This window comes from Gracilinanus agilis, chromosome 1 (genome assembly GCF_016433145.1).
Source record: "Gracilinanus agilis isolate LMUSP501 chromosome 1, AgileGrace, whole genome shotgun sequence".
NCBI lineage: Eukaryota > Metazoa > Chordata > Mammalia > Didelphimorphia > Didelphidae > Gracilinanus > Gracilinanus agilis.
Window position 1 is genome coordinate 664,798,297 of NC_058130.1, and position 26,962 is coordinate 664,825,258.

Genomic DNA, 26,962 nt, shown 5'->3' on the forward strand with positions numbered 1-26,962 from the left:
CAGGAATGACCTTCACCACCGACTCAACAGGCTACCATCTACGCCACATCCTCACACAGCATGTGAGCACCGTTTTCCCCCCTGTAAGCATCTTACCCCAGACAGGGGAGGGAGGAAGTAATCCCATTGGCTGCTGGGCAGAGGGGCAGGTGAAGTGAGGAATGTCCTCAGGCACATGAAAAGAGGGAGGAGAAGAGCTTTGCCCTAAGTTCCTCTTGCTTTCTAGTAACATGACTGCAGGTGTGCCCACAGAAAGGGCTCTGCAAGTCCTTTTTAGTAAATATGCGATAGGTTCATCGTCACAGCTCTTAGAGGATCTTGTTCCCCCTACTCAATGAACTTCATTGAAAACCTATTTTCTTCAAAATCAAATTAAAACTCTCTCTCTCTTAAGGATTTAGAGACTTTCATAACCTGATTCCAACATCTTTCCAGACTTATTTTGCTACTCTGGCACCCACACTGGTCCTGTTAAACTGATTTCCTTACTATTCCTTAAATATCACATTCCATCTATATCTCTGAGTATTTGTTCAGGTGCCTGTACCCCAGACCTGAGAAGCACTTTCTCTTCACCTCCATCTTGTAGGATTCCTAGTTTCTTCCAAGGCTCAGTTCAAGAGTCACCTCCATAATGAAGGCCTTTTTTGATTTCTTCCCTCCTCCACTGAACCACTGTCCCCTTCAAATTACCTTGTGCCTATTTTGAAAAAGTTCACATATACCTACATATGGATGGGTTGTCTCCACTGTTTAGACTCTAAGTTACATGAGGGCTGAAACTGTTTTCACTTTTATCTTTATATCCCCAGTGCCTAGTAGGATAGTAAGAGATGCTTATTGGTTGACTGATTGAAGAAGAGTAGCAAAGAGTTGGCTGGATTATGGGAGGGCCTTAAATTCTAGGGTATAGAGTTTATACTTCATTTAAGGAATGTCAGTGGAAGTTAATTAGAGGAACAACATAATCTATCCCAATGGTACACTGGTTATAGGCTATAGGGTATGCCTCTCAGTGCAATCAAATGAAGTGTAAGAAGTGCTAGGAGGCATCCCAGGACTTTGGCATTCTAGTTTCTGTGAATCAATCATTTGTTATGTTCCTAGTTCCATGCTAGGTGCTGAGAATAAAAAAGTAAAAACATTCTCTTCCTTCAAGGAGCTTATCATCTCTATGAGTGAAATACACACACACACACACACACACACACACACACACACACACACACACAAGTTGAGATGGATAATGGATATGTTAAGGAAATCAAGTAAGTCACTTAAATTATAGCCTGAAGTATGAGAAATGGAAGAAAGCATAATAAGTTGGGCAAGGTAAGCTACAGCTATATCATGAAAAAACATTAAATATTTGATCTTCAAAACAAGAGGGACCCAAGGTAGCTTCTTGAACAAGAGAATGAAAGAGAAGCTGGCATATATGTTTTAGGGACATTGTTTTGGCTGTTATGTAGAATATGGATTGCAGAGAAGAAAGACACATAGAAGGACACTAATAGTCTAGGTTAGAAATGATGAAGGCTTAAATGAGGAACCCCAGGGAGCTGGGATCCAAGAAGGGAATTTGAGATTTCATCTGTAAAAATATAAAGTCCCTTCCAGTTTTAAGGTTATGATTCTTTGCTCTATAGTCAGAACACAGACAGAGAGAAATCTTGCACATTGATCTGTTCCTTCTCTGCAGTAGCCAATGGCAATAAACCAGAGAGAGAAAAAAAGGAAGGGGCCAGCTGTTATTACAAAGTTATAAAATCACTCATTTATACTAGCACTTAGCACAGTGGCTGGTATGAAATAGGCACTTAAACAATGTCGTCAATCAATCAACAAATATTGGCCTTTAACTGAATATCATATACAACCATAACCAAGATTACAAATTGTTTTTCATCTCAAGTCTCTCACAGTATCCCTTCTTGCTCTCTCTCAGTTGTGGACCTTTCCTTATATTTTATTGAGAAATTTAAAAAATATATATTCATCATGATGTTCTTCTTCCCTATTTTACATCTCAACACCATTAGAGTTAATCCTTCTTAGTTATCCTTTTTTTTTTTTTCAAACCCTTAACTTCTGTGTATTGACTTATAGGTGGAAGAGTGGTAAGGGTAGGCAATGGGGGTCAAGTGACTTGCCCAGGGTCACACAGCTGAGAAGTGTCTGAGGCCGGATTTGAATCTAGGACCTCCCGTCTCTATGCCTGGCTCTCAATCCACTGAGCTACTCAGCTGCCCCCTTAGTTATCCTTTTCGATAAAGATTTTGGCCCTTATTCACGCTCAGGCCCACACTATCTTTTCTGATTGGCCTCTTCCTCCCAGTTACCATGATTTTACAAAGGAACTCAGTAATGTTTATCTTTCTTCTCTTGAATACTCTTCAGAGTCCTCCTCACCCTTCCTTTGTTTTCTTCTCCAATCCTATCCTTCCTGCTTTCCAGCTCATTTTTATGTGTTGTCCTCTCTTCCCTCATTAGAATGTAATCTCTTTGAGGTTAGGAAGTGAGGAAGGAAGGGGAATAAGTATATAGTGCCAACTATGTCCCAGGCAATATACTAGTGCTTTTTAACAAACAATAACTCATTTATACCTCACAACAACCCTATGAGGTAGGTACTATTACTAGCTCCATTTTACAATTGAAGAAACTAAGGCAAAGAGAGTTTAAGTGACTTGCCCAGAGTCTCACAGCTACTGAGTGTCTGAGGCTAAATGGCTATGTGTGACCCTGGGCAAGTCACTTAACCTGTTGGACTCTCTTTCCTCATTTGTAAAGCTAGAGAAGGAAGTGGTAAAAAAATTTTTTTGAAAGTATATATATATATACCCTAGTCTCTTTGCCAAGAAAAAGTCAAATGGAATCAAAAAGAATCAGACATTACTGAAACAACTGAACAACAAACATATATTTCATCTGGATATCAATCACCTATTTCAGTGCAGAATACAATATAATTCTCCTGCATTATATTATTTTCATGGGAAAAGCTGTGGCATTTCAATGTGGCATTACTACCAATAGGTTTGCAAAGTTAAAAAAAAATTTCCCTAACACCAGTATCAACAATATAAGTAATAATCATCTTTAACTACATCTGTTGATTTCTACACTTGTAAGGCAAAAATAGGAAGATTTGCTTCTCAATTATTTGATTACAAAGGGCTTTAGACATGTAGGTAATTTTCCTTTTCACCATTTTCCCTGCAAATGGAACCATTCACAGCAGCACTGCAAATGATGAACCCAGCATTGTTCTGAGCTGAAGACAGCACTCACAGTTCTCCTATTAGATGAGGCTTTATACACTTTGTAATTTTGTTACCAATCTTATACAATGCAAGCAACTCTTTTAATGTCATGGACCCAGTGGTTTTTATTTATTTGTTTCATTTATTGAAAGCATATAATTTTCTGTGGAAAAAATATTTTATCTTGTCAATATATTCTCCAGGTATATATTTAAGACATCTTTTCAGTTTACTAGATGTCATGCTATCTACAACTAAAGCACTGATACAAAGCAAACATGATGGTATCTCTTCTCCATCAATAACAGTTCTTATGAATCCCATCAGTAGATAAATCAGATTTCATTTTCTGGATTTGGTTATTTTACTTGAATTTTTGTTGTTATGTGATTAAATATTCTTTGTTGTCTTTTATATACTCATTTTAGCTGCTCAAGCAGATTTTTTTTTCAAACAGGCCACATATTTATCTATCATGGATATTATTTCACTTTCAAAAATAGTCAATAAAATTTAAGACATTTGATCGATGACACATGTTAAAATCAGTGGAAATGTGCACTGGCTATGGGGGGGAAGGGGACGTTGGGGGGTGAAAGGGAAAGTAAGAGCATGAATTATGTAGCCATGTTAACTTTTCTAAAAATTAAATATTAAAAATTAAAAGAATTGGGGGCAGCTGGGTAGCTCAGTGTAGTGAGAGTCAGGCCTAGAGACAGGAGGTCCTAGGTTCAAACCCGGCCTCAGCCACTTCCCAGCTGTGTGACCCTGGGCAAGTCACTTGACCCCCATTGCCCACCCTTACCAATCTTCCACCTATGAGACAATACACCGAAGTACAAGGGTTAAAAAAAATTAAAAGAATTTAAGACATTACATAAAGTTAATAGTTGAAAATCTCAATTATCTAAAATTGCTACTAAGTCATAAAAAATCTTTAAGAAGTCAGACTTTTTGAGAAGCCAATTTATTTTAAATTTATCAAAAAAGCTAACAGATAGAATGGCAATTTTAACTTTTGCATACAAACTGGTGAAGTAAACTTCCAAGCTTCATTTTCAAATGTGTCAGCAAAATTCATCTATCTCATGAGCCTATATTTAATGATAACAGGTCATAATGATGTTAAAATTCCTTACTTGTCATTTGGCCTTCTTCCTATTTTTTTTTAAGACCCGTATCTTCGAGAACATTGTACACAGAAACTGAAACATTGTGGCCCAATCAAAAGTAATGGACTTTTCTACTATCAGCAATGCAATGATCCAGGACAATCCAGAGAAATTTATGAGAAAGAATGCTATACACACCCAAGAAAGAACTGTGAAAGTAGAAACTCAGAAGAAAAATGTATGACCAATCACGTGGTTCAATAAGGATATGATTGTGGTTTTCTAAAAGATCACTCTATTGAAAATATGAAAAATATGGAAATAGGTTTTGAACAAGGATACATGTAGAGCCCAGTAGAACTTGTTGTCAGCTCCAGGAGAGGAGATGGAAGAGGGGTAGGAAAAATCATAAATCATGTAACCATGGGAAAATACTCTAAATAAATAAATAATTTTTAAAATGCACTTAACTTCCAACTTAGCATCAATAGTAAGTATTGTTTCTAAGACAAAAGAGTAATAAGAGCTGGACAATTAGAGTTAAGTGACTTGCCCAGGGTCACACAGCTAGCAAGTATAGGAGGTCATTGAATCCATCCTGTCTCTAGGCTTGGCTCTCTATCCACTGAACAACCTAGCTGCCCCTCTGCCTTCTATTCTTATCTTTATTGATTTTTACCTTTGTCTGAAAAAAACTCAGTGTTTTATCAAATCAGAATGGATGGATTTAAAGAGGAGTTCTCCATGAAAACATCTGATGATTCTGATCCTTACTTTGAGCAGGCTTAACACTCTACCTATTATAGCGGTAAGGTGATAAAGAGTAAATCCCACTGTTTGGGAAATTCTGCCTCAAACCCTTGTAATCTGGCTTCCAACCCTCATAACTTAACTGAAACTGTCCTCTCTAAAGTTATCAACAAGCTGTTAATTGTGAATTGTATCTGACACAAAATAGGTACTTAATACATACTTACTGATTGATTGTTGATTGATTCACATCCCATCCTAACCCATCATTTGACAAGGCTGATTAGTTTCTTTTTCAGCATGCTCTCCCCTCCCTAGGTTTTTGTTTTGAACTCTTAGTTGTCACCCTAACTATCCAACCACTTTTTCTCAGTCTTCTTTGTGGTATTATCAGCCATGTTCCAAACCCAAACTTTGGGCTTTTCCCATTGTTTAACTCTGAGAATTCCACAATGCTTGACCCTGATGGATATTCAATCAAATAATTATTTATTAATCACTTAGTATGTTCTTGGCATTATGCTTATTGGTGGGGATACAAGGATCATGACACTACCTTAATCAAGAAGCTTTGTGGATTTTTTTATTGCCTCTAAATATGAGCTCCTTTATTTGGCATTGGAAGTCTTTTCCTTAAGTCTCCAGCTCTAATTATTCCCATTCACATAAGCTCAGTTCCCACCAAACTAGACAACTTGCTGCTTCTCATAAGCAGTATTTCATCTTCTACCTTCAAGCCTTTGTATAGATAATTCCCCATATCTTGAATGATGTCCTTTCTCATCTCAGTTTTTTATAATTAGTTTACTTCAATTTTCAGCTCAAGTGTCATGTCCTACAGAGGCTAAATATTTCTAGCACCTTCACAAATCTCTCTCTCTCTCTCTCTCTCTCTCTCTCTCTCTCTCTCTCTCTCTCTCACGCACGCACGCACGCATGTACGCGCACACACACATTGCTGGAATAAAATGCTGCTTTAAAGGTTCTTTTAAAGTAAAGTATCATCTATCCATAAATTTGGATCGTTCAAGACTTTTTGGAAGGTCTGACAACAGAAATAAAAATAATCCTGTTCAATGATGTTATGTCAAAAAATCCAATGATATCTAAACTATATAGAAATATGAGCATCAAAAATATTCACGATTGTAATAGAAGTGACCTAGACAGTTCAGGGTGGAGGGAGAATTTCTTATGGCTAGGAAAGTATCTCAGATGCTCCTTCTTGAAGATAACATTTTGCTGATTTCACCAAGCTTCAAGACTTTTCAGGGACTCTATGTAATCATCCAAGAAAGACCAAGTGGGAAAAAAAATCACTTACTGCCCAAGTTTCAACATCCATACATGCTTTTAGACTGACCAACTATTAAGCTTGTCTACTAGGGTCTGTGTATGTTCATATTTGTGAGTATACATGGACCAACAGAACAAAAGGCCAATGAAAAGGACCAGCATAGTAAAGGAGGAGAAAAATGAGCTTAGTTTCTTTAAGGAAATTGCAAAGCTCTTTTATGACCCTAAATTTCCCATGAAACAAAGACCTCTATGCTCAGTACTAACATATCAGTGCTTCTACATGATGTCAATGAAATGTGGAATGCTATTGCTTCTGAGGAACTAAAGATGTACAATACTCAAAGAGTAATGGATAGATCAGACTGAAATATAGCTAATGAAGAGCTCTAAAGAATAAGAGTCAAGGGCGTTAGCTAAGGTGACTCAATGAATTGGAAGCCAGGCCTAGAGACAGGAGATCCTTAATACAAATCTGGAATCAGACACTTCCCAGCTGTGTGACGCTGGACAAGTCACTTATCCCCCCTAAACCCCCTTTGCCTAGCCCTTACTGCTCTTCTGCTTAGAAACAATACACAGTATTGATTCTAAGATGAAAGTTAACAGCATTTAAAAGAAAAAAAAAAGAAAAAGCCAAGAATGTCTTCAAGGAATTATGTGACAGAAAGGTAAAATGATGTTCACATGATAAGAGTGAGAAATGAACAGACAATGCTCCCTTGGCACTTTTTCAACATTGCGAGTAAGGGCTGAAGGCCATAAGCACTTTGGGGGAACCCATAGTCATGAATTTTTTGTTCAGCTAAAACAAGAATCACACCAGATGACTGTTCATCTACATTGTTTGAGAAAATTTTGGAAATAATGAAATCATAGCTCCATCTGAACATATTTACTTTAACTACATACATATTTTCCCCACTCCCCCAACTAAATTTAGGCTTCTTGAGGGAAGAGATAATTTCATTTATTACATGACATCCCTATACCAGCATGGCATCTAATTCATAGGAGCTGCTTAATAAATATTTATTGAAGGAATGAATTAGAATATTAATCCTTCAGGTCCCTGAATATGGTTTTGTGTATTTGTCTACCTATCCATAATTCTTCCTCCCATGTTGATAATCCATCTATATAGCTCAAGTTGCATGTTGTCCTATTTTATTCTTGAGCATCTCTTCCCTTTTATTTCTTCTCTAGGATTAACTTGATGCTTATTTTAATAAACATTTTTGAAGATGGAAGAAATCATGGAATTGCTTGTCAAGTGATTATTCAGAATTCTTTTCAAGACTACTAGTAACAGGAATCTCATTACTTCCTGGGGCAACCTATTCTCCTTCCAAACATTTTTCCTTTTAATAAAATTTTTTCTTTAAAATTGAACCAATTTCTGCCATTCTGAAACTCTACCCCTTATTCCTATTTTTGTTCTATAAACTAAGTAGAACAGATATGATCATTCATTTACATGACAACTCTTGAAATATTCTCAAATATCGTGTTCCCTCATTGTCTCCTCTATGAGCTAAAGATCTTCAGTTTTCACAACATAATCTTTCATGTAAGGGTCTCCAATATTTTTGCTATTCTAGTAGCCCATCTCAGGATGGTCTTTAATTTCTCAATGTTCTTCCTAAATATGGTAATCCAAATAAAGTGTGTTCAAAGCAGAATACAGAGAAATAATTACTACCTTTATTCTACACAAGGTCTCCCTTAATGCAATTTAGACAGCTTTAGCTTTGGGGGTACAATGTAATACTGCCAAATCATCAAGCTTTTGGTCCATCCAAATACCTAAATTAGCTTCAGACAGACAGTTAACCCTAGGTAGTTACCATTCTGAACATAAGGGTAGGGGATCAAATGTTTCCATATTAAATTTGATATTATTAGATTCAATTTTCTAACCTAATCAGGTCTTTTTTGGATCCCAATTCAGTCTTCCAGCTTGTTAGCTTTTTACCTTCACTTGGTGGTATCTGCCCATCTTCATGGAATATCACCTTCTGTTCAGCCCCCATCTCCACAAGTTCCTATTCTATGCCCTTAGTCTTTGATTAGTGAGCATTTCACTTTATCTTACCTGGTCTCATCTTTATCTTGCAACTTCCCAGCCTCTGTTTATCCTACCCTGCCATACACACTCTCCAAGTCTAGTTCTGAACAAAAAAAAAATAAAATCAGTACTATTACTCCTGTAAGGTCAAGAAACCAATTATCCTGTTACTCCAATCACCATTCTCTTTGACTTATCATCTGGGCACATCCCCCTACATGTGTTGTCTTCCCTTATTAGAATCAAGTTCCTTGAGACCAACAACTGTCTTGCTTTCTTCTAATTGTATCCCCAGAATTTTTTACAATACTTGCAACACAGTAAATGCTTAATATGTGAATTTCTATTCATTTATTCATCAAAGGCTTTAAGATACTGAGAGACTTTACCTAAACAAAAACTATTGGGGATAAAGGGTAAATTGCTCTGAACTTCAAATATACAACTAGGGGTTTAAATCTGTTAGGCCTATGGCCTGTTCAGAGAATGTTCTATTGGCTCAATGGTTGAAATGGAAAGGGAATTCCAAATTAAATAGATTGGCATAGTATACATGACATCATGTAGGAAGTTAGAAATGACATTAAAGGCTATTTGGTTCAACCTGTACCCATTAACAGATGGTTGTTTAATCTTTGCTTGAAGTCTTCTAATGAGGAGAAATCTACTAATCTCAGTCATGTCTTTCTACTCTAGAATAATGCTGTCAGGAAGATTTTTTTTTCCCACAGAAATCTTCCTTTCAGGATAGAGAGAAGGAGGACAACGTTAGGAATAACCATTTTGAAATATACACATACACGTGCACACACACACACACACACACACACACACACACACACACACACACACATTTATAAAAGATAGCTAGTTGGTACAGAGAATAAAGAACCAGGCCTGGGGTCAGTAAGAACAGAATTTAAATCCGGGCTCAGACACTTGGCAAATCACTTAACATTGTCTGTCTCAGTTTCTTCCTTTGTAAAATGAGCTGAAGAAGGAAATGGCAAATCATTCCAATATTTTTGATAAGAGAACCCCAAATGAGTATGACGTAACTGAAACAAATGGACAAAAACAACAAAAATACATGTTTATAAATGTGTCTGTATGTATTTTGAACAAGTTAAGTATAATAGGGACAGAAAGATCTGTCAATAGAACACTGTCAATAAAATGCTGGTCTTAAGTTAGGGAGAGTTAAGTTCAAATCTTACCCATTTTGTTTTTTCAACCTTAATTTCTTCATTAGTAAATAAGGGGATTGGACTTGATCTCTTGGCTCCCTTCTATCTCTAAAGGATTCTATTATATTTTTACTTCATTTACAATTTACATTTCCTAGCCACCTTTGTACATGAAAATGTTTACATATGATGTTTTTCTAGTTGTGATTTAAAAAAATTAAGGAAATCTTCCTCTCATCTTAAACCCTTTCTCTTTGTTCTACCCCTGTCATCAAGCAGAAGAAACTCAATCATCAAACCTTCAAATACTTGCTATCATGTTCCTTTTAAGTCTTATGTAGTCTAAAACTTCCCCATTTGCCCCTTGCAGGACATATCTTCTTCCAACCATCCTGATAGTTCTCTTCTAGATATCTTCCATCATAAAAATCTTTCCCAAAATGAGGTACAGCAAAATAAATACAACACTCTAGAGGTATTCCAACCACAACAGATTTGAGCAGAATTATTACTTCCCTTGTTCAGGACCCTATGACTTTTCTGATTTAGGATATGATTCATCAGCTTTTTTGGCTGCTATGATGTATCTCACATTAGTCTTGTAGCTCACCAAAATTCTCAATCAATCAGCAAAAATCTATTCAGCATCTATAATGAAACTGACCTTTTCCATAGGAACATCTATCAAGTCATATATACTCCATACTTTAAGTTTGAAGATAACTTTTTGATCCCATGAGCAGAACTTTGGGGCACCTAAGCAACACAGTGGATAGAATGCTAGGCCTATAGTCAGGAAGTCTCATCTTCCTAAACTCTAATCTGGCCTTAGATACTTACTAAATTACATGACCCAAGGCAAGTCACTTATCCTTGTTTGTCTCAGTTATCTTCTTCTATTAAATGAGTCACAGAAGGAAAATGCAAATCATTCCATTATATTTCCCCCAAAAAAACCCAAATGGGGTCATGAGGAATTGGACACTACTGAAATGACTAAACAGCAAAGGCAGAAGTTTACTTTTATTCCTATTAAATTTTATAGTTTTAGCTTCAGTCCATTGTTCCAAAATGCCAAGCTTAAATTTTCAATCCAGATTGTCATTCAGTATCTATTCCTCTCAGGTTCAATCACCTACAAATTTAGTAAGTCCATAATCTATGGTTTCATCTAAATCACTGATGATAATTTTGAACAGCCCAAGGCAGTGGACAAATACCTTGGATATTCCATTAGAGACCTGCCTCATGGCTGACACTGACTCATATTAATGAAGTTTTTGGGGGGTACAGTCATTCATATAATTCCAAATATAACTAACTGTAATATGTTACAAAGTTCTCATTTCTTCATCTTTACCCCAAGGAGAGCAGGAAAAAAGATCACAGAAGAACCAGGAAATACCTGAGAAGGTCATTTACTCCAACCCCCTCATTTTACACATTACAGTTATTTAGAGATAAAATTAAATGACCTCCTGAAGTTCACATAGATAGCAGTGCTGGGATTTGAAACTAAGTTTTCTGACTTTAAATTAAGAATTTTCCATTGCATCAATTTTCCTGCCAAATCACTTCAGAATATCAAATGATTTGCTGAAGTCTTGGTAACTTGGGTTGACATCACCTAAAACTAGTTACTCTTGTCAAGAACAAAAGAATGAGAGAGAAATGCACTAGGCACAATGTCACATGCCTATAATCTCCACTAGCAGGGAGGTTAAGGCTCATCTCTTGTAGTAGGCTAAGTCTATCAAGAATCCACACTAAGTTGAGTACCAATATAGTACCTGCTCTTAGTAGTAGCAATAAGGAATAAAGTAGGAGGGTGATGGTATCAAACTCTCTAAAGAGGAGCCAAAAAGCCCAGGTTGAAAAATGGAGCAAGTCAAAATTCCCATGCCAATCAGTTCTAGAATTCGATCTATAAGTAGCCATTGGACTTTCAGTCTGGGAAAAAAAAGAGGGAAGAGAAGGATTAAAGGAAGAAGTTTGGTTTTCCCTGTCATAATCTGATAAGCCACACTGTCTTTCAGAAAATGCTAATACTTTTCTTAAGTGCTTACAAACCACCTTAGTGATAAAATGTTCCAGAATTTTTCCAGAAATGGAAGTCAAAATCATTAAACAAACTCGCAGGCCAAACCTCCAGCTCCCATCTATTTCCATATGTGTAATTTGCCAGAACATCTAAGAGACTCTCTAGAGGGAACCAAAATGATCTAGAATGGATAGTATAATTTTTTTTCCATTGTCTTCTTATGTTAAAAAGATCTATAACATCTGAATATTCAAATGCCCTCTACAAGGCTACTGTGGCTTGCTGCCCAAGAAACAAAAAAGTGCTTCTAAGGGAGCAAAGAGTCCATAATCTGTGGACAGAAGTTGTGAATGCAAGAAACTAGGATTTTTGCCACACTGTTGAGATGAGCACCAAGGTTTCAGGCACCAATATGTTCTACTTTGACATAACGGTGAGTGGAAATTGATCTCTGTTATAGAAAATTATAATACCTATACCTCAATTTCACTGAATAATGCTAATAAGACATGAGGATATTATAATGATTTACATATGTTTACTTTAAAAAGATAAAAGCTTTTCATTATATCCTTTTAAAACCTAGACTTGCTCCCTATTATTGCCTTTCTAATCAGATCTAATCTTCTCAGGCTGATATTTCAAGTGTTCCATCAACTGTTCTACTACTCCATCTAGACAAATTTACCTTCTACTATTCCCTGACATGAACCTTCAAGTTAGGTAGTCTCCTCACAATCATGAAACCCTTCTTCTCCCCACCCCACACTCTTTGAAAATCTATCCACTCAAATATTACTTCAAATTCCATTTCTACTACAATTTCTTCCCCAACTAATCCAATCCATACCAAGCTTTCCCTGTTCTGAACACCTATAATATTTAGAATTTCTGGCTTGGCTTGAGTGGTTTCAGCATGGCATCCTTACTCTAAATCAGTCTTCACAGGATCTTAGATTTAAAATTGAGAAATAAACATGAGGTTGTCAAATCCAACTCCCCTAAGGAATCCAAGGTTCAGAGAAATTAAGTGATTTCTCATTCACAGACAGTATAATTAAGAGACTGGGACAGAACTCATTACTTCCTGATTTGAAATCCTGCATTGGCCCTTGGCTGCCATGCATCTCAGTTTGATAAGATGATCCAGTGACTGACCTTTGCTCTAACTAGCCAGTGGGCTGACTGCACACAAATAGCTGATTCTGAAATTATCTCTATATATCAGAAACTAGTCTTTCTTGTCTGTAGGTATAATCAATTTCATTTTCTCTCCCAGTCTAGGTTAGTTCAGGAGAGAAAATATTCACAATATGAAATGTTAATGAAGACATAAAGCCAATGACTACAAGCCTTTAGCCTTCTTAGATCTTAACCTCAAACCATATTTTCTTCCATGCTCTTCCCCAGATAAAGAAATATCAAGGTGTGTATCAATTTAGTTTGAAGGATCTTGTCAGGTTTGTTATAGCATTTCTCCTCTTCATGACCTAGATGACTTTGGATTCAAGTCCCAGCTTGCTACCTAGTTCTTTACCTCAGTTAACTTATCTCTAAAATGAAGGAGACTTCATTTATGTAATCAGGGACTATTATCCTGAGAGTTCATAGATATCCAAAAGGTCAGTGGACAGATCTGGGTGGAAAAAATCTACATCTTTACCTTAACTAACATCTAAATAAAATTTATGGATATAGGCAATAATACAATTATGATTATAGACAACAACTATCATTATCTGAAAGGGTCTATAGGCTGCCCAAAGTATCCACAACACAAAACCAGTTGTATACATGATAAGGTGCTTATGATGTCCCTATTTTGTAGCTAAGCTGAATTAATTGCATCAGGCCCACAGATCTGACCAATGCCTCAGGGCACGTTTTTACCATTCCCTTAGCCAGCTTTTGCAACATCATATCTCTAGTCTCTGCCAAGTCCAGAAGAGCACACAATATGACCAAGGACTATTTCTATTTGCCGTTGTTTCACAATAATATCTAGTATTAACTGTAATGCTTACAATTCATCTGTCATCATTACTGCATCCATGGCTAGTATACTCTTACCCCCTATTCATTCCTATATTACTTAATCCCTAGCTTCCAAGAAGCAAATAATCTCCAATCCCAACCTCCTTCTTTCTCATCTCAACTCTCCTTAAGCACACCCTACTCATATTTTACTTCAATTTTGACCCCACCCACTTCAACTGTACCATCTAGAAATTTTGTTTCAAAAATGAAGAAACGTTCCTTCATTCAGGACCTCTTCCTCTCATATTCCTCCCATCTACATCTTTATTTTTACTAAACTTTGATTTCCTTTGTAATTCTGTATGTGCTGCTTTATTCATTTTAAAATCTCATTCTGAAAATGGATTCATAGGCTTCATCAATAGAGGATTCCATGATACAAAAAAGGTTTAGAAACCTCCACTTATAGTATTGGGACTCCCATCAACTGGTCATTCCTATGCTACAGTAAGCAAATTGCTAGCATCTATTCTCTCTTTATCCAGAGACTAATGACTGAAAAAAGTAGATCTCTATAGACTGACCATGGCTCATGCTGTTTGCCACACTGGAGTGATTTCTCTCATTTTTCCTTAATTTCCAGGCTGCATATGTAGGAGTATAGAGGAGGAAGTATCTACCATTGTCAAAAACTGTGATGGAAAGAACATGGTACCCAGACCTTGCTTGCTAAAGAAAGGCAAACTATTCTTAAAACCAAACTTCACCTCCCTCTTCACAAGGGTGCCAACTGAAATGGCATAACGAGACAGTTAACATGTATTTTAAAAAAACACTACAGAAAAAAAAGAACATCTAAGGTTAAGATGGCGGCAGAGTAAAAAGCAGTTGCTTAACCTCTCCTAACCGAAACATATAGGACTACTCAAGGGGACATAAAAACAAATCCAGATGAATGAAGAGACCCCACAACAGGGCACAGGATTGAAGGTACGTGGGATCGGGGCATTTCCATGCTATAAGGGAGTGAAATACCTCTACTAAAATGCGAGCTGAGCAACCACCTCCCCTACCACCACCACCTACAGGGCCAAAGCCAGCACAAAAGAGTTAGAGCAAATTTGGGGCACCCATTAAATTCTTGGCAGCTACCTGGGATCACCAGGGCCTGTTTCTGAGAGAAGCAAGACTTGAGACCCCAAGAGGCTAAAGAAAGAGTGGACTTTGAACACAGACCCTGAGCACAGACACAGTCACAGCTGCAGACACGGATTCTTAGCGCAGGAGCAGACCATGGGGTGGGGACCCAGTGCAGAGGGGTGTATGACTGTGGAAGAAGCACCCTGAGACTGTTAAAGGAGCTTTGGGCAGAGGAACAAGCAAGGGGACCACCAGGAGGCTTGACCCTGAGAACAACTAGACCTGAGACCTCAGGAGCCCAAAGAGCACAGACAGATCCTGGGCATGAGGATAAAGCTGAGAGGGTGCTGGACTAACAATGACAAGCCAGAGACAAGAAACCCAGAAGAGAAAGATCAAGAAGAAATCTTTAACACTCGACAACTTTTACATAGAAAAAATCCAGACAACAGAGCAAACAGCAGAGGAGAACAAATAATTATATACAAACCTTCCCAAAAAAATGAAAACTGGTCACAAGCTATTGAAGAGTTCAAATCTGAGATTATGAGAAAGATAGAAGAGATCTGGCAAGAAAATAACAGTTTAAAAGGCAGAATTTCGCAATTAGGAAGTGAGGCTCAGAAATCAAATGAACTGATAAGCAAATTGAAGATCAGAAATGACCAGCTGGAAGCCTTGAAGAATCAAAAAGACCAGATTCAAAAAGGAAAACCAAAAGATTATAGCCAAAAACCAGTCTCTAAAGGCTAGAATTGGGCAATTAGAAAAAGATGCCTCCAAATCAAAAGAATTGATAAGCAAATTGGAGACCAAAATCAAATAGCTGGAAAACAGTCTAGACCAAATCGAAAAGGAAAATCAAACGAATATAGCAGAAAAATAGTCTCTAAAGACAAGAATTGGGCAAGTAGAAGCCAGTGATCTCTCAAGACAACAAGAACAAATAAAGCAAAGTCAAATGACTGATAAAATAGAAGGAAACATGAAATATCTCAATGAGAAATTGACAGATCAAGAAAACAGGTCTAAAAGAAATAATTTGAGAACCACTGGTTTTCCTGAAAAAGCAGAAATTAATAGAAATTTGGACTCCATAATAAAGGAAATTATTCAGCAAAATTGCCCTGAAGTTCTACAAGAGGGCAATATAAACATTGAAAGGATCCATAGATCGCCCTCTACACTTGACCCTGAAAAGACAACCCCCAAGAATATAATAGCCAAATTCAAGAGCTTCCAAGTAAAAGAAAAAAATTTATAAAAAGCTAGAAAGAGACAATTCAAATATCAAGGAGCACCAATCAGGATCACACAGGATCTGGCAGCCTCCACACTACAAGACCATAAGGCTTGGAATATGATATTCAGAAAGGCAAGAGAACTGGGTCTACAACCAAGGATCACCTACCCATCAAAACTGACTATATACCTCCAGGGGAAAGTATGGGCACTCAACAAGATAGAGGATTTCCAAGTATTTGCACAGAAAAGACCAGGACTAAATGGAAAGTTCGATATCCAACCACAAAAACCAAGATAAACATAAAAAGGTAAATAAGAAACAGAGGGGAAAGAAAGAAAACTCTTATTTTTAAATTTGCCTCTTTAAGGGCTTCAATAAGATCAAATTATTTGTATTCCTATATGGAGAAATGTTATGTGTAATTCTCTGTAGTGAACTCTATTCACTATTATAGTATCCACTATTATAGTAATTAGAAGAATTATTCACAGGGAAAGGTTGGAGTACTAAATGGTCTAAGATGATAAGGGAGTGAGTGGGAAAGAGGGGGGATGAATAGTAGAGAACACAAAGAGAAACTTGAATGAATAAGAAAAATAGGATATTCTCTTACACACAAAGAGGGCATGGGAAGGGGAGGGGATGAATACTATTATAAGAAGGAGAGGAAGAGAGAATTAAGAGGTAATATTTAAACCTTACTCTCAGTGGAATTAACCCTGAGAGGGAAGAGTAGCTATATCCATTGAGATATGAAACTCTATCTAACTAACCCTACTAAGATAGTCAGAAGGGATAATCCAAGGAGAGCAGAGGAGTGGGGAGGTCAAAAAAGGGAGGAAAGGAGAAGGGAGAGGGAATTCATTAGGTCTTAAAAATAAAAAAATGGGAATAACAAGGGAGGGGGTATAAAGGATAGTAAATCAAGGAAGGGGACAAGGGTTACTGGTTTTAAAAAAATCACTGGTTTAAAAGGAAATAGCCTAAGAAGAAGGGGTAGAACTAAGAGAGGATACCAAAATGTTGGGGAATACACAACTGAAAATTATAACTCTGAATGTGAATGGGATGATTGATTATACTAAATTAACAAGCTTTTGTACAAACAAAAACAATGCAACCAAAATCAGAAGGGAAACAACAAATTGGGGAAAAAAATCTTTATAACAAAAAACTCTGACAGTGGTCTAATTACTCAAATATACAAGGAGTTAAATCAATTATATAAAAAATAAAGCCATTCCCCAATTGATAAATGGGCAAGGGACATGAATAGGAAATTTTCAGATAAAGAAATCAAAACTATCAAAAAGCACATTAGAAAGTGTTCTAAATCTATAATAATTAGAGAAATGTAAATTAAAACAACGCTGAGGTATCATCTCACACCTAGCAGATTGGCTAAAATGATAGTAGGGGAGAGTAATGAATGTTGGAGGGGATGTGGCCAAATTGGGACATTAATGCATTCCTGATGAAGTTGTGAACTGATCCAACCATTCTGGATGGCAATTTGGAACTATGCTTAAAGGGCTATAAAAGATTGCCTGCCCTTTGATTCAGCCATACCATTGTTGGGTCTGTACCCCAAAAAGATCATAGACAAACAGACTTGTATGAAAATATTTATAGCTGCAGTTTTTGTGGTGGCAAAAAACTGGAAAACAAGGGTATGTCCTTCTATTGGGGAATGGCTGAACAAACTGTGATATATGCTGGTGATGGTATATTATTGAGCTAAAAGGAATAATAAACTGGAGGAATTCTATGTGGACTGGAAAGACCTCCAGGAATTGATGCAGAGTGAAAGTAGCAGAGCCAGAAGAACATTGTGCACAGAGACCAATACCCTGTGGTAAAATAGAATCTAATAGACTTCTGCACTAGAAGCAATGCAATGATCCATAATAACTCTGAGGGACTCATGGAAAAGAATGTTACCCACATTCAGAGGAAGAACTACAGGAGAGAAAACACAAAAGAAAAGCAACTGCTTGAACACATGGGTTGAGGCGGACATGATTGGGGATGTAGACCCAAAACTACCACAACAATGCAACTATCAACAACTTGGAAATAAGTCTTGACTGATGACACATGTTAAAACCAGGGGAAATGCGCATCGGCTATGGGGGGGGGTCGGGGGTGAAGGGGAAAGTAAGAACATGAATCATGTAACCATGATAACTTTTCTAAAAAATTTCTAAAAAAATTTTCTAAATTTCTAAAAAAAATTTCTAAAATAATTTTCTAAAAAAATTATTAAATAAAAAGAAAAAAACCACTACACTGTCAATGTGGATTTCTATCTACTTTAAGAAATATAGAAAAGTACAACTAGCTAGCTACCCTGGAAATATCTGCTCATAAATCAGATGGGAGATTTTCTCTGGGTGCAAATATCTTGTGCTCAAAATGTAAAATATCTGTAAACAAAAGAAAAAAAGCTTTTGATTTTCTGTACACGTAGTCTTATTCCTCACAAAGATATATTTTAATCCTCTATTTCTATAACATCAGCACCTCCTCCCAACACTACATGTCTCCCCCCACCCCCTTAAAGCCCTCTGCGTTAGATTAGGAAGTACCACAAATGCAGGCTGGCTCTTCAAAACACACACACACACACACACACACACACACACACACACACACACTCTCTCTCTCTGTCTCTCTCTCTGTCTCTCTCTGTCTCTCTGTCTCTCTCTCTCTCTCTCTCTCTCTCTCTCTCCCTTACCATCCTCTCCCTTCCCCTCCACTACTCTCCTCTCCTGTCCTCTTCTCTTCTCTCTCTTTCCATCACCATCATCATCCTACCACCACCAACAACAACTAACTACTTCATATTTCTAACATTTACAAGTCAGGCAATTTTTAAGTGACCTCCTTGATACAGTGACCTTCAACTCTGAGTTAGTCTTATAAATGATAGCTTGTTTATTTTTAATTCATTCTTTTTTGTTATAGTCCTTCCTCACACTGAGGACAGTTATTTACCCAATGTAATGGACTGAGCTGCCCAAGGGCCATTCCCATGTCTTTTTTTGGAAGATTTCTGGGCTTTTTTTTGCTTGAGCATGCATTTCCAACTCAGTCAGTCCCTGTGGCATTTACCTGAAATGCTGAGGCTTTCATGTTTAATTAAATTTTAATGCCCCTAATTTTGAGTTCTTTGAAATGAAGGCGTTAAGACTGAATGAATCTCACAGATATTGCTATTTTAAAAATTAAACAGGGAAAATTCCTAGCATTAATGTGCTCCTTTTAGCATTTTTTGAAATGCCATTGAAAGAGATGTGTTCCCGATGTCTCACTGTACAAAAACAGGATTTCATATACACTATATATCATATATACACACATATACATGCATGCATATATATGCACACATATACATACATGCACAAATATGTATGCATACACATATGTACATGTGTGTGCATACATATATGTGTATATAACAGAAATTCAAAAGTATATTTTTAAAGGATAGTTTAATCTTCTTCAGCAAACAAAGTCCAGTTACTAATTTCTCCAAAGGATATATGCTGCTAGCTTAAGAACAAAACAAAACCAAACAAAAAAAAACACAAAACAGTCAAAAACAAATGTTGCAAAATTATAAAGAATAAGCAAAATAATAGCTGATATTAAAAATAGCTAGTATTTACATGGCACTTGTTATGTGCCAGATACTGTGTTAGACATTTTGCAATTATTATCTAATTTGATTGTCATAAGAAATCTGGGAGGTAGATGCTACTATATTCCTATTTCATATATGAGAAAAATTGAGGCAAACAGGTGTTAAGTGAATTGTCTAGGACCACAAAGCTAGTAAATATCTGAGGTAGTAAAAAGAACTCAGATCTTCCCGACTCCAAGTCTAGCACACTATCCACAGTGTGATCAACATGACCCTTGTATGTCTCCAAATAAGAGATGTGGGAAGATAATACTATCCCACTCCTTTGCATGGAGGGTAGGGCCAAGGGTATGGAATACTGCACAAATTTCCATATTTTTTAGATGAGTTGATTTGTTTTCCTGATTTTTCATTGATTTTTTTTTGGTAATATAGGATAGCTTTCAGAGAGGGAGAGGAAAAGGAACCTGAGAGAAATTCTGCTCATTTAATGAATAAAAGATATCAATATTTTTTAAAAGAGAGATTCTTTTTCAGTGATTCCCACTATGATTTCAGGTAGCATATTTTTTGTTTTCTAAAACAAAACCAAAAAAATTGGTAGCAATTACACCCGAGAAGGGTCGGATAGTTTCAGAGCTTCAATGGAAAGAGTAGGCTAAAGCTATTCTCAAGGAGAGATGAACTTACTGGGCTGAAGCTGAATTTGATTTATAACATCACTATAAGGAAGGAAAAGCCATATTAGGGTTTTACCATCTAGAGAGTGCACACCTACAGAGTGCAGCCTGACTGTACTCAATAATTATTAACTAAAACAGACTAGCCAGAATCACTATACTTATCTTGTTTCCTTCAGATGGTTCAAAAGAAGATAGCACAGTGGGGATCTCAAGCCTTTTATTCCTGTGTACCTCATATATTACTCTTTTCCTTTAGATGATTAAGGGATAATGATTTTGCTATAGATGACCTTTGTTTAATAAGCTGACTTTAGTAGAGAGATGTTATGCCAACGTAAGATGTAGTATGGTATTAAAAAAAGAAAAAAGAAAACTGGATCTTGAGTTAGAAAATGGGTTCATATTTGTTCTCTGATGTATACTTGTGTGACCTTGGGCAAATAACAAAATCCCTAGGACTCAATTTCCTTATCTATAAAATGAAAAGGTTGGATTACATGGCATCTGAAGTTCCAACTAAAATCCTATCTTCTGTAAGAAGCTTTTCCCAGGCTCTCTTAATTCTTGTGTTTTCCCTCTGTTGATTATTTCCTATTTTTCCTGTTTATAGCTTGTTTGGATATATTTATTTGTTGTCTCACTTATTAGATTGTGCAATCCTTGAAGATTAGTGCCATCTTTTTACTCTTTTAAAAATATTCACTAGCTCTTTAGCACATTGTCTGACATAGTAAGAACTTAACAACTGATTAAAATCCTATAATCCTAAATATTATTAGTACTTAATATAAAATACAGCTAAACCCCAAACCAGAGCTAAGCCTACCATTAGATAATTAGGGAGCTTCCTTAGGCACAGTTCTCATAGAGAAGCTCAACAAATGTATACAAAGTCCTCAACTTTTTAGAAAAAGACACAAAGGTAAAAAACTCAAAAGTTGATAGACAACATATGGGAAATAGGAATTTAGGTTCCTACAACCACTAAAACTTATCTTTCACTAGAGTTTACTGAAAATATACTTTTCTGCATATAATTCTTTATAACAAAACACTAATTTGATAATGTGTAATTTTTCTAACACAGTAACCATGAAATTAGCCACAAAATAAAATTGGTAACATGTAAAACATTTTTCTCACTAATAATTCCCTAGAATTCTGTGGCCTTTAGTGCTAACATCTGAAAAAAAATCCAAAAAACGAAAGTAATAGATTTCAAACAACATTCACTTTTTGTAACACTATAGTACCATAAATACTTTCCTCTTTTTTACAAATCTAAAATATTGGATTCATTAATACCAAACTTATTTCAGACATTCCGGCATGAAGTTAATCTAACACCTTTATTTTCTCACTAAGCTGCATCATTGACTTTGAACACTTGGGCTTAGAGTCCAAATGACTTACTCTAGTAATTGAGAACATAATTGTAACACAAAACTTGAGTTTTAAATGCAAACAGTGAAAATATGTGACAAATGCCCAGTAGCTCATTACTCTACACAATGATTAGGTAAACTATAGAAATGAAGCACTTAGTAGGATACCAGCTACTACATAAACTTAGATACATCCCACCATTTTTTTCTTTACTTATGTAGCCAGGAATGAGCACTATTGCCAACATGAATGTAAAAATAAGGTTACTGATAAGATCATGCATTTAAATGTCTGAAGTCATAAAAGTTAAACGGATGAATGTTGAGGATTTATTGTATTTTTATCAACAAAAAATTCTGTCTTTCATGGTATGTAGGCATGCATTTTATGGCATAATGAAGGTGTAAAACCTCAAAGACATGTAGTAAAATTTTTCCTACCTTATCCACAATACAAAGACAGTATGTCCTGACTCTACTCTGCAATTTGAATACTGAAGAGAAAAATTATTCACTATCCCTATAACTCACAAACATTAAATTCTCTTATTCCAATAGTGAAGAAAATAGAAGCAAGTAATCATCATTAAGTATTTAAATACTTATCAAGTACTAGGTACTAAGCACCATGGGTACAATAAAAGGGAAAAACAGTCTCTACTCTCAAGGAACTTATATTCTAAGGAGGGAGACAATATACAAACAACTCTATTCATACAAGAGCCCAGGATTGGTGGGAGATACTTAAAAAAGTTTCTTAGGGAAGGTGGGATTAGACTTGAGACTTGATGGAAGCCAGGTTGTGGGGTCAAAAAAGTGAATCATTCTAGGCATGGAGGACAAACAGTGAAATGAACATTGGGAATTATGTTGTAACATGTTGGTTGCTTTCTGTGCCTCAAGTCTCCCCTCACTCTAGTCTATCCTCCACTGAGCCACCAAAGTGATCTTCCTAACGTTCAGGGGTGATAATCACATTATCCCCTTACTCAGTGAACTCCAGTGGAGTATCCTGTGTGAGAACCAGCAAGAAGGCCACTGACAATGGATCAGAGAGCATATAAAGGTGAGGAAAATATAAGGAGAATGGAAAGGAAAGAAGCACCACATCAAGGGAATTTATATTTGATCCTAGACATAATAAGGAGCCAAAGGAGCTTAATAGGTAAAAAAAGACTACTTAATAGACACTAAATTAATTTTTCTTGGTCTTTAGAGCAAGAGTGTGAGATATTATGTGTAAAAGAAAACTACCATTCCCTACCAAATAATAAGACAATAGGCACAAAAATTAAAACTCTTCAAGTGTTGGGGTAAAAATTTTAAATAAATCAGTGTATTTTCATGAAAAATCCCCAGAATCAACATGTCATAAAATAATAGACTGATTTTTTTCCTTGGAGAAGCACATGTTGAAATACCTTTCCTTCCTCTCAGCAGAAAGGTCTAAGGGAATAGAAGGTTGTACACACTGTCAGACACAGCTGCTTGGTCTGTTGATTTTGCTTAATTGTTTCTGTTTGTTACAAGTGAGGGAATCAAATATCAAGAAACAAATGGACTGAAAAGAAAAGTTATCACTAAAACACACAAACAAAAATAGAATATGGTGACAGATATATTACAAAAACAAAACACATAACCTGTAACAAAAGACCTCATGATTTTTTTTTCCGTCATTGTAAGTGCTAGTTAATCCCCTTACAAAGTAAATCTCTCCTCCCCCATTCCATTCATCTCTAAGACAAGTAATAATACTAGTAGTGTGACTTCATGATCATCAGAAATCCATCATCTTATAAGATGACATCAGCTCTGAAACTCACATCTTCTTTACTCCCTGTCCCTGGGGCCCTTTTTTCTCATTCTTTGGAAATGGCTGAGAGTAGAATTTGGACAGTTCCTTAAAGATCTTCCATTTAAGGCAGGAATCTAGGACAATTATCTCATCATTGTTCACTAGGTTGCAGGACTTCATCCCAGTAAATTAATAAAGTGGGGGAATCTCCTCTAGTACCTATTCCATTTTATTTCAGGAGGCAAACTGCAGGAGGCCATCAAAGTTCATGACGTTCTCCCAGCCCCGCATGAGTTCTGACAAACCAGCAAAGTAGGTTGTCAGAAGGATGGAAATCTCTCACTCAATTTCCCCTATGTGACTTTTTTCTCACTAGCATTCACTTTTTACTGAAACTATTGCAATCAGTATCCTTATTCAGCCCCAGCGAGACACAGAAAAATAATACAGGTTCATGGCAAGAACAGCCATAATCACAGACTATACACTATCCCAAAATAAACCCCTAAATATAATCCCATAATACAGAAACTTCCTCTATAAATCACTTCACAAAAAACCAGGATATAGTGAGTTAATGTTAAATATTTAAATCTCTAACTCAGATTCCCATACACAGGTACCTGCAAGAACAGGCCAGAACAGTCTCTAAGTTCACCCCCCCCCAGATCTGATTTGGTACAGTAATTTAATATAAAAGAACAATGAAAGAAATATGAAGAAATTGTCTCCCATGAAAAGGCCTGTACATTCTCAGCATTGCAGCCCAAGAGATACGTCAAAAACACCTAAGACATTGTCTCCAAAGATAAGATGTATAGTGGGAATAGATTTCATGCCAATATTGATGTAATCTTGAGAAAAATGATATAAAAATCAAAATCAGCAGATGGCACTTCAGATCAGCCACTGCAAACCTACTGGGTCTCTGGCTCTTCTCACTCCATTTTTGCTCAACTGTCCTTCCCCCAAGGGGAACTGGACTGCTGGTAATCCCCTTTCTATCCTCTAGCAGCAAACTAATATTCTAGAGTAGTGATGGGCAAACTACAGCCTGTGGACCAGACTTAGGGCCCCTGAAATGTTCTATCTGTGATATTATTCATAATCTGACGAATACAATGAGTAGGATACAATACAATGAAACTTTGAAAGAGTTGCCTTAGAAACAGACTGACAGATGAACATTTCCTTTCTTTTGGCCCCCTCTTTAAAAAGTTTGCCCATCACTGTTCTAGAGAAGTAATCTCTTTCTCCCCTTTCCCTCATTAGATATTAGTCATTTTTAGTTATATTTTAGTTTCATTAAGGACAACCTCAGAACCCAGCCTTCTAATCAAATACCTTTTGCCATCTGCGTGTATCTTATAGTGACTTAGCTAGTCTTTTTATTAAAATCACCTCTCAGAAAATAATGCTGTTGAGTCATTAAATAATCCTGCCCTTCCTCTCCCCAGCAAATCCAGGGACACAATTATCCAGCTCCAAGATTGTAGGGACCAAAAAAAGATTACATCATGAATGCTAAAAGACTATGATTTCTTTAAAAAACAAACTTTTTTCTCATTCTGAAATGAATGGCAAATAGCATTTCTATATACAACGCAGAACATACAGTAAAAGATTATACATAAAATAAATTAAAAATCTGCTATGTATCTTTCAGATATTTTAATGAATTTGGCATAACTTTCATAGTTATCCTGTTCATCCTCATTTCAGTCTAAGCTCTAATAATTTCATATATATGTATACATATATGTTTACTTATATATAACTTTTTAAAAAACTTTTATTGATGTGTTTTGGTTGTAGTTTACAAAAGGTAAAAGATTACTAATAAATTCCAGGGAGAATCATAAATTTTTTGGTTTAAAGAAGTTGAATGATTCTCTAGTTATCCTCCCACCTCCATCAAGTCATGTGATGAAACCAAGGCTCAGAAAGATTAAGTGATTTATTCTCCTTAGTTGCAAAGTGGTAAAGCTAAGAGGAGATGCCTTGTGTCTAGATTCCCAATTAAATGTTTATTCACTGAATTCTCAAAAAAATAACAAAAGGCTTTAGGAATATAGGAGCATACAGAGTTTAAAAGACAAATAAAATTGTCAACCAAGCTTTACTTTACTCAATTCAATTCAATTTAACTAAGTGTTCATTAAGCATCTCTTATGGACCAGGCACTGCATATACAAAGATAAAGTATGATACCTTTCCTGCCTTCAAGAAGTCTACTTTCTAAGGAATAGGGGGGAGGAGTGTGATACAATGAATACACATAATTATTCTTTGGAGCAGCATATCATATCTCCCCTTTCCTAAGGTCCTCAGACACATATTAGCTGTGTGACCCCACACAAATCATTTAACTTCTGTTTGCCGAAGTTTCCTCATTATAAAGTGGAGATAATATAGCACCTACCTCCCAAGGTAGTTAGTTGTAAGGATCAAATGAGATAGTACTAATGAAGTGTTAAGCACAGTGCTTAGCAGATAGTAGGTACCATATAAATGTTAGTTATTATTGTTATTACTTCCTTCTGTTCCATTTTGGTATTATTTAATGTCTTGGTTGCCTGCTCTAGATAGAGATACTGATAAATAATTCATGGACTATCTATCAAATTGTATAAGATACTCCAGTCAATGGATTTTCTTCATTTTGTTTATCTTATCTTATGTACAATAGTAGGGTCTTCTGAGGGTCTGTGGGCCTCATTAAAGATGTCCTGAAGTCCTCTGAGTTTCAGAGAATATGCATTTTCATCTGGAAAACATCACCACATTTATATTACTCTTAGAGTTGGCATTTACAAAAACAAACAAACAAAAAAAAAAACCTTCCATGATAGTGAAATGGGATATTCAAAGGTTCAGTGAACAAAATTTGTTCCATGGCTAAATCTATCAAAGATTCATCTATTATCTTAAGCAATGTATTAGTGACACTTTAATGAAGAAGGTTCCCTCAAGGCTATATTTTGTTCAACCAATCAAATGTTTGGTTTTTTTGTTTGTTTTGTTTTTATATAATGGACAAAGTAAGCATTATAAGGGCAAGTGTTACTTCCCTACAACTTTGTGTCCCCAATGTCAGAAAATAGTAGGCATTTAATAAATACTCATTGATTAAATGACAAAAGATAGTAGACTCTTGAATTAGTTATACTTTTTAATTACCTGAATGGCTAAAATTGGTTTATTGTAGAAACTTTATAAAAGCTTTTCAGATCTTCTGGTAAGGGTACTATTAAAAATTGCCAGGTCCTATGACCAAAAACATGGAAGATTAGACATTTTCTCCCATCTCCCATCTTCATGAGCTTTTCAAAATGGGAATTATATACAAGAGATAAACCAGTTTCAT